Source organism: Scyliorhinus torazame, chromosome 9 (genome assembly GCF_047496885.1).
Source record: "Scyliorhinus torazame isolate Kashiwa2021f chromosome 9, sScyTor2.1, whole genome shotgun sequence".
Taxonomy (NCBI): domain Eukaryota; kingdom Metazoa; phylum Chordata; class Chondrichthyes; order Carcharhiniformes; family Scyliorhinidae; genus Scyliorhinus; species Scyliorhinus torazame.
The window spans coordinates 57,234,781-57,247,960 of NC_092715.1; the positions used below are offsets into that span (position 1 = coordinate 57,234,781).

Here is a 13,180-nt window from a genome sequence, read left to right on the forward strand (position 1 = left end):
GGGTAGGCTGGAGGAGTGCCTTCCGAGGGTGATAGGGGAGGATCAGACGGGGTTCGTGAAAGGGAGGCAGCTGTTTTCGAACATTCGGAGGGTTTTGAATGTTGTTATGGCACCGGCGGAAAGAAAGGAAACAGAGGTAGTTGTGGCATTTGACGCTGAGAAGTCGTTTGATCGGGTAGAATGGGGGTACCTGATGGCAGAGCTGGAGCGGTTTGGGATTGGACCAAGATTTGTGAACTGGGTAAACCTATTACATAAGGAACCGAACGCGATTGTCCGCACAAATAATATCAGTTCCAGATACATTTCTCTCCACCGTCCTATGTCCCCCCTGCTGTTTGCACTTGCGATTGAGCCGTTGGCCATCACATTGAGAAGTTCGGGAGCATGGGAAGGTATAGTGCATGGGGGATAGAGCATAGGGGTCCTTATATGCCGATGTGTCGGAGCCGAGTGCGTCGATAGGAGGAATATTGGAGCTACTGCGGGTATTTGGGTCTTTCTCGGGGTACAAGTTGAACCTGGACAAGAATGAGTACTTTGTGGTGTCTCGGCCGGGGGTGGGAGCAGGGGTGGGGGGGGCTGGCATTCCGTAGAGCAGAGACTCATTTTAGGTATCTGGGGGTGCAGGTTGCCCGGGAGTGGGAGAGGCTTCGCAGGTACAACATCATTAGTTTGGTGGGGAGAGTGAAAGCCGATCTGGCAAGGTGGGACGGCCTTCCTCTGTCACAGCGGGTCGGGTACAGGCGGTTAAAATGAATGTGTTGTTGCGATTTCTGTTTATTTTTCAATGCCTACCGATTTTCCTGCCAAAGTCTTTTTTCAGGGAGATTGAGGGAAGGATTACCTCATTCATATGGGGAGGGAAGGTGGCCAGAGTGAGAAAGGTGCTGCTACAGAGGGGAAGGCAGGCAGGGGGTATGGGTCTCCCTAACTTGTTGTACTACTACTGGGCGGCGAACGTGGAGAAAGTGCGGAGCTGGGTCAGAGGGGTTGATTCTCTGTGGGTCAGAATGGAGGAGAGTTTGTGCAGGGGCTCGAGCCTGAGGGCACTTGCAACAGCGCCGCTCCCGATAGCTCCGGGGAAATATTCAGGGAGTCCGGTAATAATAGCTTCATTGAAAATCTGTAAGCAGTTTCGCCAACACTTCGGGTTGGGTTTAGGGTCAAGGGAAATGCCGATTCGGGGGAACCACACATTTGAGCCAGGGAGGTGGGGTGGAAGTTTTCGGAAATGGGAAGAGAAGGGGATTAAGACGCTAAAAGATTTGTTTCTTAGGGGTCGGTTTGCAGGATTGAGTGAGCTGGAAGCGAAGTATGGGCTGGAGCAGGGAGAAGTGTTTAGGTACATGCAGGTTCAGATTTTGCCAGGAAGGAGATACAGAGCTTCCCAGAGGAACCGGCCTCCACATTGCTGGAGGAGGTGCTGACGACAAGGGGACTGGAGAAGGGGGCAGTGTCAGCGGTGCACGGAGCTATTCTGGAAGAGGATAAGGCACCACTGGAAGGGATCAAAGCAAAGTGGGAGGAAGAGCTGGGAGAGGTTATAGAGGAGGGGGTCTGGTGTGCGGTGCTCCGGAGAGTGAATGCCTCCACCTCATGTGCGAGGTTGGGGCTGATACAGCTGAAGGTGGTATATAGAGTGCACCTCACGAGGGCGAGGATGAGTCGATTTTTTGAAGGAGTAGAGGATGAATCACGTAGAATCACGTTCATATGTTTTGGTCCTGTCCAAAGCTAGGGGAGTACTGGAAGGAAGTGTTTAGGGTAATTTCCAAGGTGGTGTGTGTGAAACTGGACCCGCGTCCCCAGGAGGCCATATTCGGGGTGTCGGACCAGCCAGGGTTGGAAACGGGAGCGGAGGCAGATATCATAGCCTTCGCCTCGTTGATCGCCCGAAGGCAGATCCTGCTGGGATGGAGAGCAGCCTCTCCACCCAGTGCCCTGGCGTGGCGGGGGGACCTGTTGGAATACTTGACCCTTGAGAATGTTAAGTTCGAACTGAGGGGAAGCTCGGAGGGGTTCTACAAGTCATGGGCACTATCTATTATGCACTTTCAAGAACTGGATAACATCGAACATTAGTTGGGGGGGTGGGTGGGGGGGAGGGGGGCTGTGTAGATTAAGGGTGACTACGGGTAATCCCTGATTCCTTTTTGTCATTTGTTTATGTAAATATGCGGGCTGATGTTTGGGGGTTGGTGGGCGGATAGGATCGTTGTTATTATGGGGATTGACATATCTTGCTGATTATTGTTTATTGTTGATGGATGTAAATGTGGGAGAAAATGTGAAAAAGGAGGAGAATAAACTATTTAAAAAAAAAAAAAGAAATGCTGCCCATTTTTTATTAGCTCTTTTGATATGGCACTGGTCCGTCTGCTGTTATTGCCTATCCCCAGTTGCCTCAAAAGGTGGTGGTGCATCTTCTCCATGAACTGCTGCTATTCCCATGCTGCTGGTACCTGGTGGTACTCCAATGATTGTGTCAAATAGGGAGTTCCAGGATTTTAACCCAATAACAATGAAAGAGAAGATGTCAAATGAGTTTGAGGAAACTTAATGGAGGCCTCATAATGGCCCAATTCTTGCCCATGGTAGTTTATAAGAATTGGGAAGTGATGCTAAAACAATGAGCAGGGGATTATTCGAGTCATAGAGATAGAGACTGCAGCGGTTCAAGAAGCAGCTCACCACCATCTCCTGAAGGACAATTGGGATGGGAAATAAATGCTGGCCTAACCAGCGACGCACACACCCTGTAAATGAATAAAAATAAAATATAAAAATATTAGATTTCAAGACATGCGTTGCAATAATAATCTCAAATGTTTTCATTCTTGGGGAGCAACATCACTGGCAAGGCCATGCATCCTAGCTGCCCTGGTGATGGGCCACCATTCTCTGTGGTGGGGTTCAGCACCGATGAAGCTACATTTCGGCCAGACTAGGTAAGGACAGCAGGTTGCCCATTCCAAAGGACAGCATGAGTGAATCAGTTGGGTTTTTACAACCAAAAGCTTTGTGGTCTCTTGTTACCTTATTTATAATTAATTCATGGGATGCGGGAGTCACTGGCTAGGACAGTGTTTATTACCCATCCCTACTTGCCCTTGAGAAGGTGGTGGTGAGCTGCCTTCTTCAACCGCTGCAGCCCATTGCAAGGGATTGAATTCAAATTCTGAGACCACCGGGATTTGTTCTACCGGATCATTTGACCGGGCCTCTGGATTGCTAGTCACACTAAGCCGCCGCACTTCTATAGCTTTTAGAAGCCTCAGATTTATCAGTTCTAGCTTCCTGCTCTTTATGTGGCTGTGAGTTTATTTCGCCGTGGGCAAGATGAGCAAATTGACAAGTTCAAGTGACAGTCCCCAATAAAGAGGTGTCTGAACACTTTCTTTGGAATTTTCTAGACAGACTGAGTTTATAGACCTGTTGAAACTGATGACCATTTTTAGGGTAATGGTCGCTATTTTAGCATATGGCCTCTGCAGCAATTAGACACTGGGGTGAAATGGTAAATAAATACATTTGGAGAGTGTTTTTTTTAAACTTTTTTTTAGCGAGCCGAAACAAATTTTTTGGCTCAGACCTCACCATCTCCTGAGTGCTGCATTCATCCGCTGGGTTTCTGAGTCTTTCTCTGCTCGGCATGAGGTTAATTCCTCTATTTTTAGCCGCCTCGATTTAAAAAGGTCCCTTTTGACATTTGCAACAATTCAGATTTTCTGTGCTGTTTACTAAATAAGCTAGGGTTCAGCTGCCAGCTCGCCGCAAGAGAGAGAGGCAGGCACGCACTGGGCAACTGGAAAGGTCAGCAAGTGAAAATATCCGAAGCGTTCCCATATTTCAAACAACTCGCACAACCGAGGATCTGAATGTAATGCATCTGAACGAAACCAGGGGTGGTGCCCACCACGATAGGAAGCTAGAAGTACAAATAAATGTTCTGTCGGTAAAATGGGACTGTTAAATTGTTGGAAGGGGGGGAGCTGAATGATCTGCCTGAGCCACGTGGTACCGTTTAAGATATGTTCGCCAGTCAGCTGTGATGAAACTTCCAATTTTAAAAATAACCTTTATTAGTGTCACAAGTAGGCTTACATTAACACCGCAATGAAGTTACTGTGAAAAGCCCAGTTAACGTTTATATGCCGGGCGGCTGAACTATTTTTGCTCTTGTCGAGACATCCCCTTGCCACCATCAAGCGCACATCTTTCGACTGCCAGGGGGTATAGGGTGGAGGGGGGTAAGATTGGATGGGCCATATTCTAACTAGTGCTATTCCCTTATTGACTGGCAGGAGGTGCAGTTGGAGCAGAATTTATGCTGCCTTTTCTCTCTCTCTCTCTCTCTCCTTCAACACCTCCCCCACCCAACCTGACATTTCACTTCGTCCCCCATGCAGTCTGGCTGAAATATGCTGAAATATATTCCAAGTGCAGTCTGTAGTTTCAGGGGACACGCAGTGCTCGGCCTGTGCGTGTCAATTACAGGTCAGTTCCATAACATTCCAGCTGAAGCTGCCAGTGTTCTTTCTGTGTACTTGATGCTGAGCCTGCAAGCCAGGTTGTCAGGGAATACATTACTGTAATAACATTTATATAACTTTAGAATGAAAAAAAAAAAGACTGACTGAGATGAAATAATTGGGGAAATTAGATCAGGGATGAAGTGCTCGATAACATGTGTGGGCATTCTTCCATTGCAAAGCGGCGGGCCTGGTAGAGGTCGGTGCGTTTCCACGCAGTTTTCTTTTATTGCCTTCTCAATGCTTGCATTCCTTTCTATTGGGAGGGGCGAGAAGAAATTACTGCTAGAACTCCTCCATTGCTGTGTCAGATAAGAGAAAAATAAACTTCATTTCTCTCTCCCCCTCTCCCCCAAGCTTTTTTCCTATCTCCCCAGACTCGCTGTAGGCTTCAGTTCGTGCTGGCTGCCATCCAGTGACTTTGCATAAAAGGGCGCAGGAACAGAGATCTGCGAGAAACAAAAGCAGAAATTGCTGGACAATCTCAGCAGGTCTGACAGCACCTATGAAGAGAGAAGAGAACTAACGTTCCCAGTCTGGATGACTGTCGAAGTTAGAGAGTACTGGAAATAGGATGAGATTTATACTGTTCGGGGGGGTGGGGGGGTTGCTGGGTGTGGAGCAGTGGGGCTGGAACGGGAGCCGGCGATTGGTGGTGATTGACAAAAGATGTCGTGGACAAAAATACAAAGGGAATGTAAACAGGGGTGATCATGACTAAGAAGGGTGCTGATAGCGACACATTAGGAGAGCAATAGGAGATTCGAGATTAGACATTGAGAGATCTGCGAGTGTACATACACAGGTTTCTGAAGGTGGCTGCATGGGCAAGTATAAGAAGGCATAGAGGATCCAGTAGTCTGATAAAGACTGCAGGTGCCAGGAAGATACAGTAAAATTTATAAATCACTGGTTAGGCCCCTGCTAGGGAACTGTGTGCAATTCTGGTCGCTTCGAGAATGGTTAAGGGGATGAAAGACTTACATTGCAGAGACTGGAGGAAACTGGTGTTGTTCTCCAAACAGAGAAGGTTAAAGGGAGATTTGATGGAGGTGTTCCACATCATGAAAGGTTTTAACAGAGCAAATTGGTATCCAGTACAAAGAACAAAGAACAAAGAAATGTACAGCACAGGAACAGGCCCTTCGGCCCTCCAAGCCCGTGCCGACCATGCTGTCCAACTAAACTACAATCTTCTACACTTCCTGTGTCCGTATCCCTCTATTCCCATCCTATTCATGTATTTGTCAAGATGCCCATTAAATTTCATTATCGTCCCTGCTTCCACCACCTCCTCCGGTAGCGAGTTCCAGGCACCCATTACCCTTTGTGTAAAAAAACTTGCCTCGTACATCTGCTCTAAACCTTGCCCCTCTCACCTTAAACCTATGCTCCCTAGTAATTGACCCCTCTACCCTGGGGAAAAGCCTCTGACTATCCACTCTGTCTATGTCCCTCATAATTTTGTAGACCTCTATCAGGTCGCCCCTCAACCTCCGTCGTTCCAGTGAGAACAAACCGAGTTTATTCAACCGCTCCTCATAGCTAATGCCCTCCATACCAGGCAACATTCTGGTAAATCTCTTCTGCACCCTCTCTAAAGTCTCCACATCCTTCTGGTAGTGTGGCGACCAGAATTGAACATTATACTCCAAGTGTGGCCTAACTAAGGTTCTATACAACTGCAACATGACTTGCCAATTCTTATACTCAATGCCCGGCCAATGAAGACAAGCATGCCGTATGCCTTCTTGACTACCTTCTCCACCTGTGTTGCCCCTTTCAGTGACCTGTGGACCTGTACTCCTAGATCTCTCTGACTTTCAATACTCTTGAGGGTTCTACCATTCACTGTATATTCCCTACCTGCATTAGACCTTCCAAAATGCATTACCTCACATTTGTCCGGATTAAACTCCATCTGCCATCTCTCCGCCCAAGTCTCCAAACAATCTAAATCCTGCTGTATCCTCTGACAGTCCTCATCGCTATCCGCAATTCCACCAACCTTTGTGTCGTCTGCAAACTTACTAATCAGACCAGTTACATTTTCCTCCAAATCATTTATATACTACAAACAGCAAAGGTCCCAGCACTGATCCCGGTGGAACACCACTGGTCACAGCCCTCCAATTAGAAAAGCATCCTTCCATTGCAACTCTCTGCCTTCTATGACCTAGCCAGTTCTGTATCCACCTTGCCAGCTCACCCCTGATCCCGTGTGACTTCACCTTTTGTACTAGTCTATCATGAGGGACCTTGTCAAAGGCCTTACTGAAGTCCATATAGACAACATCCACTGCCCTACCTGCATCAATCATCTTTGTGACCGCCTCGAAAAACTCTATCAAGTTAGTGAGACACGACCTCCCCTTCACAAAACCATGCTGCCTCTCACTAATACGTCCATTTGCTTCCAAATGGGAGTAGATCCTGTTTCGAAGAATTCTCTCCAGTAATTTCCCTACCACTGAAGTAAGGCTCACCGGCCTGTAGTTCCCTGGATTATCCTTGTTACCCTTCTTAAACAGAGGAACAACATTGGCTATTCTCCAGTCCACCGGGACATCACCTGAAGACAGTGAGGTTCCAAAGATTTCTGTCAAGGCCTCAGCAATTTCCTCTCCAGCCTCCTTCAGTATTCTGGAGTAGATCCCATCAGGCCCTGGGGACTTATCTACCTTAATATTTTTTAAGACGCCCAACACCTCGTCTTTTTGGATCTCAATGTGACCCAGGCTATCTGCACACTGTTGCTCTTTCTAGCTTTAGTCTATTTGCTCTGTTTAGGTCACCTTTGCTCATGAGTCGCCAGGTATCTTTATGATACTGCCACGTGGTTCAAGTTCAGGTTATGATTAATAACACAGCACACCGCTTAGTAAGGATTAAAACAACGGTCATTTATTATATACAACAAGCAATATTAATACCCTAATACTACTTTCTATATAACAAACCTATCAATACTTAACTTAGGAAGAGCCCACCAGGTCAGGGAAACGAATGGCTTGTCCAATCAAATCTGGCCCGCGGGATTCAAAAGGCTGCTACAGGTCGGTGGCTAGGTGTCTCTACCGGATAGCAATCATTGGATTTAAACTTACGATACATGGTGGCTGGTCTTGCGAAGGTCTCGAGCAGGCGAAGATGAGAGAGAGAGCGATCTGAACTTGGACCTTCACTTTTATAGGGCCCAGGGGTTTCACGCCTCCCGGGGCGGCCCTTGACCCTGAATCCCAACTGATTGGATTCTGTCCCCAGTCTCTGGGGTCGATGTGTCCAATGGTGAGGCGATTCCTCGATCGGGGGTTGGTTGCTCACCTGTCTTTGTTTCGGCCACTGCAGGCGCCGACAGGTCTGGCCCGGTATTCAATTGCTAATATGTTGCAATTGTTCCCGGGGATAGCCGATTTAACTGTGGATGTCTGAGTAGATTAGGTGTAAACAGTCCTGAATGAAACTGCGGATACCTGGGTTGATGGGCTGTTGATAGCCCTGAGTATCGATCTGGGCTACCTTCCCAGAGCTGAAGCTGCAAACCTGTCTGCAGCTGCCTGCTTGTGTCTTCTTGGCTGCTTTTCCCAGCAGTCTTTCGGTTTAGCCATTTTAAACTGGGTTTTGGCCAGATTAATCGGAACGCAGCCATTTTACATGGCTACATTCCCGCCTTGTGATCGTAACGCGAAGCGTGAAGGATCACATAAATTTTGTCCTCTTTGTTTCCCGACTGAGGGGGGGGGCACCTCCCCCATGGCCACTACTCTGACCCTAGCTATGCACAAAAATTTACCTAAACAATTCTTGAGGGCGCTATGTCAGACAGGGGCATGTATCTATAAAAAAATAAACTGGGAACCTCTAATTTTACCTAAACACTCTATGCTCCTAAACATTGCATTATCCTATCTTCCTAAAACAATCAACAACAATCACAACATTTAATATACTCTTTCCTGGCTTGGCAGTCAAGCTCAGGATCATACATTTTTAATGAAACGTTCCGTATATCTCTTTATTTACAGGAATAATGCACGTGAATACTCTTTATTCTTTATAGGTCGCGGGGGTCTGGGGTCTGGTCATAGCTGAATATCGGGGATCGGATCCGATATACCGGGGTTCGAGCGCGGTACGCCCTCCTTTTCCACTTGCGGAGGCGCATGGTCTGTACTGCACAACTGAGTATAGCCAATGCCAACAGTGCCTCAATAACGTACGACAGGGAGTACCAAGTTATGAACTTGGCACACCAGGATAATGCAGCGTGGCTGGTGACTGGGCCCTCGGTACTACGCGGCAGTGAAGCGTTAACGGCAGGGGGGTTTGGAGTAATGGGGTTCGCGTTCCCGCGCAACAAAAAGTCCATCATAAATATGTTGAGCACGAAAAAAGGAGACCTCATGGCTGTCTCTCTTTCTTTCCTTTTCCTGTTTTTGCTGGCTTTCTCCGGACTTGGAGCTTCTGGAGTTCTGTAAGACAAGCGTAGTGTGTGTAAATACTTCGGTTTAATATCTGGTGTGTTGGTGTGTCTGTCCTTCTTGGGGCCAATTAAACCCTTATAATTGGTCACAGTATGTGACTCTCCCCCCATTTTTTTTTTCAAAACAAATGTTTGGACATGGCACACTTCCCAATGGTGGACCAGTGTTAACTTTATCATCCAAATGCTCTAGGATGTAAATAGCATGTGGCAGCAACCCAAAGGTTGCATAAATAAAATAAAACATTTTTTGAAAGTAAAGTTCGAATGAGGTGCGTGTGGGCTGCGACGGGTAAGATTTGGGTGGAGTCCCCGGGTAGGACGGCTACTAATACCGTATCTTCCCTATCCGAGCATTTTTGACCAACGGGGGATCCCCAGGCAGGGCGGGTCTCACGCCGTTTCTCCACTGCCTGAGCGACCAAAGAACGGACAAGAATGTAGTCATCATGGTGGGGTTACTGTTCTGATTATACCATCCAATCAGAAGAGTAGCTACGATCGGGCGTCTGGTCTGGTGGGCCTCTGAGGCAAGTCCTCAGAGGTATCGGCCGAATGGGCGTGTGGCGGTGGTGTGTGTCTGAGGCAAGTCCTCAGAGGTATCGGCCGAATGGGCGTGTGGCGGTGGTGTGTGTCTGAGGCAAGTCCTCAGAGGTTTCGGCAAAATCGGCGTGTGGCTGCGGTGGGTGTCAGTGGGAAAAGTTAAAAAGTTCAGGCGAATGGGTGTGTGGCGGTGAGAAAATTCTCCTGTAGGACGAACAACATTTAACAAACGGACAGACAACGTAAAACATTTAACAAACAGACATATAACGTAAACCATTCTGCAGGTTCCATCAGGAAGGACAACACTTTTCACCAAGTGTCTCCTTTAAATCATCATGTGGACACCTCAGTTCTCGGCTGCTACGGGCTCTGCCTTTTTCTTATCGAGAGTGCCTGTCGGTTGGGCACTCTGTGGTTTCTTAGGGCCATTGCATTCTCTAGCAAAATGTCCCAATTTTCCGCAATTGTAGCACTCTTGCGGTTTGGCTGGGGGGCTGTTCTTTCCCTCGTTTACCCAGGCGGGGTTGTGGAGAGTGGTTCTTACTGCCTGCACGTCTGCGGCGGCTTGGTTTTCCTCGGGGGTTCTAGCTGCGGGTTTACTGTGAGCCGCTTGTTCCCAAACGCGGGACAATCTCTTGACCACCCACTTCTCATTATGAGCCTCCTCCGAGGGGTCATAATTGCTACAGGCATTCTGTCCTGCTTCCGTGGCATGGGAGATAAGGGTGCGGGTCCACTTGGCCATATTGTCTGCGGACAAATGGGCGCGATCTACGTTGCCGAAAACGGCTTCAAAATGAATCCACAAGCGTCCTGCGAACGCTGTGGGGTGTTCAGACTTTTTTTGTCTGCATTTATTCAGACCGTCTACGGGGTCGCCCCGGTTGTACCCGATCGCATCCAGGATCGCGGTATGCATTTCTGCAAGGGTGCCTCCTCCTACATTCTGTGGGTCGGGAAGGGCTGCTGCGACCGATGGGTCTAAGCTGAGGAACGTGAGCTTTACCTGCTCTTTCTCATCCAGGCCGTACATGGTCGCCTGGTGTTTGACGGTGGCAAAGAAATGGTGTGGGTCTGAAGCGGTGTGATTTTGGCACACGCGTCCCGTAATTGGGTCACTGTGAGGGGGGTGGAATATAAGACCCCCGCTTTGTCTGCTGTGGCGGTGCGGTGGGGTGTTACAGGGTTCATGGGAGCCTGTATTATCTGTTGTGTGGGGGGTGGGGGTGCTTTCCTCCTTTGGGGTTTTCCCTGCGCACATGCTCCCTGAACATATCTCTGCGCTGTCTCTTGCAATTCTTCCCAATCAGGGCCGTCTTCCTGTTCTAAACTTTCCCCAAAGGTTTCTTGAAATCCCTTTTGGACAGAAAGCAGTGCTTTCAAGTCTGCAATCTGCTTTCGGCACTTTGCATGGTCCAAAGTACTCTGCCTTTGTTCTGTGGTTGTGGCGTGGAGCGTTCTCAAGGCTGCCTTGAGATCACTGCATTGTTTCTGGAGCTTCTCTAACTGGTTTTCTGTTTCTTTCTTTACCAGGACTGCACGCTGCAGGTCCTGATAAGCCTTCTCATATTGTGACTGGAAACTACTCAAGTGCGCCAGACAAGATTGGTGATCCCATTTGGCGTCAGCCACCTCTTGGTCCTTTGCTGCTAATTTCCCTTTCAATTCCTGGTTCTCTTTCTCAATTTCGCATATATCGGTTTTACTTATCCGATGTATGCCTTCGATTTCCTTGCGGAGCGTCCTGACGACCTCCTCTGTGCCTCGCAATTGTGCCAGACAGGACACAATTGCCACCGGCTTGCGCGCTTTTGCTAAACTCTTTCTGTGAATCTCACTCAGGTTCTCCCACCAAGTATGCCCTATACTTCCATGACCTGAGTCGTCGTTATTGCAGAAATCCTTCCACACGGGCCATCCTTTGCCCTGCAGAAATTTGCGGATTTCCACCTCCCAAACGGGACACTGTCCCGCTCCTACGCTGCTGACTGGTGCGACAGCAAAATCTTCGGAGTTCATGAGGCGCTGCATCGCTTGCATTGCCTGCATGGCTCTCTCTTATCTGCTCGGTTCATTCGAATTTGGAACAGGGGGCCAAGGTGGTGTGGTAGCTGCGGGTACGGCTTGCGCTAATTTCCGAAATGCCTACTGCCGATAGTTTTGACGCAACAAAAAATCTATCAGTTTTGCATTATAACCCTGTTAGTTACGCATGCATATACACACTTCCGAATTGTGAATTATTAACCAGAACCTCTTGAACACTTGTGGTTGTTTTTGTTTTGTTTCCGATTGGATTCTAATTCAAAATGTTGGGGTTCTCCCGGAGTGGTTTTCCACTTCTAAGCCGGGTCCCACCAGAGTCGCCAACTATGTTGCTCTTTCTAGCGTTAGTCTATTTGCTCTGTTTCGGTCACCTTTGCTCATGAGTCGCTAGGTATCTTTATGATACCGCCACGTGGTTCAAGTTCAGGTTATGATTAATAACACAGCACACCGCTTAGTAAGGATTAAAACAATGGTCATTTATTATATACAACAAGCAATATTAATACCCTAATACTACTTTCTATATAACAAACCTATCACTACTGGCCAATACTTAACTTAGGAAGAGCCCACCAGGTCAGGGAAACGAATGGCTTGTCCAATCAAATCTGGCCCGCGGGATTCAAAAAGCTGCTACAGGTCGGTGGCTAGGTGTCTCTACCGGATAGCGATCGTTGGATTCAAACTTACGATACATGGTGGCTGGTCTTGCGAAGGTCTCGAGCAGGCGAAGATGAGAGAGAGAGCGATCTGAACTTGGACCTTCACTTTTATAGGGCCCAGGGGCTTCCCGTCTCCCGGGGCAGCCCTTGACCCTGAATCCCAACTGATTGGATTCTGTCCCCAATCTCTGGGGTCGATGTGTCCAATGGTGAGGCGATTCCTCGATCGGGGGGTAGTCGCTCACCTGTCTTTGTTTCGGCCACTGCAGGCGCCGACAGGTCTGGCCCGGTATTCAATTGCTAATATGTTGCAATTGTTCCCGGGGATAGCCGATTTAACTGTGGATGTCTGAGTAGATTAGGTGTAAACAGTCCTGAATGAAACTGCGGATACCTGGGTTGATGGGCTGTTGATAGCCCTGAGTATCGATCTGGGCTACGTTCCCAGAGCTGAAGCTGCAAACCTGTCTGCAGCTGCCTGCTTGTGTCTTCTTGGCTGCTTTTCCCAGCAGTCTTTCGGTTTAACCATTTTAAACTGGGTTTTGGCCAGATTAATCGGAACGCAGCCATTTTACATGGCTACAACACCCTTCTCCAGACTCAACATCTACCAATTCCTTCCCTTTGGTGAATACTGATGCAAAGTTTTCATTTAGTACCTCGCCCATTTCCTCTGTCTCCACACATAGATTCCCTTGCCTATCCTTCAGTGGTCCAACCCTTTCCCTGGCTACCCTCTTGCTTTTTATGTACGTGTAAAACGCCTTGAGATTTTCCTTAACCCTATTTGCCATTGACTTTTCGTGACCCCTTCTAGCCCTCCTGACTCCTTGCTTAAGTTCCTTCCTACTTTTCTTATATTCCACACAGGCTTCGTCTGTTCCTAGCCTTTTAGCCCTGACGAA

General features: G+C 48.1%; 1 long non-coding RNA gene across 1 annotated transcript in view; it reads left to right on the forward strand.

Moving 5' to 3' along the window:
* The first annotated feature begins 4,394 nt into the window (after nt 1-4,394).
* LOC140429990 (uncharacterized) overlaps nt 4,395-13,180 on the forward strand; it is a 39,474-nt gene continuing 30,688 nt past the window's right edge. Inside the window, exon 1 of the long non-coding RNA XR_011949256.1 lies at nt 4,395-4,500. This is a non-coding gene — a long non-coding RNA (uncharacterized lncRNA). The remainder of the gene's footprint in view (nt 4,501-13,180) is intronic.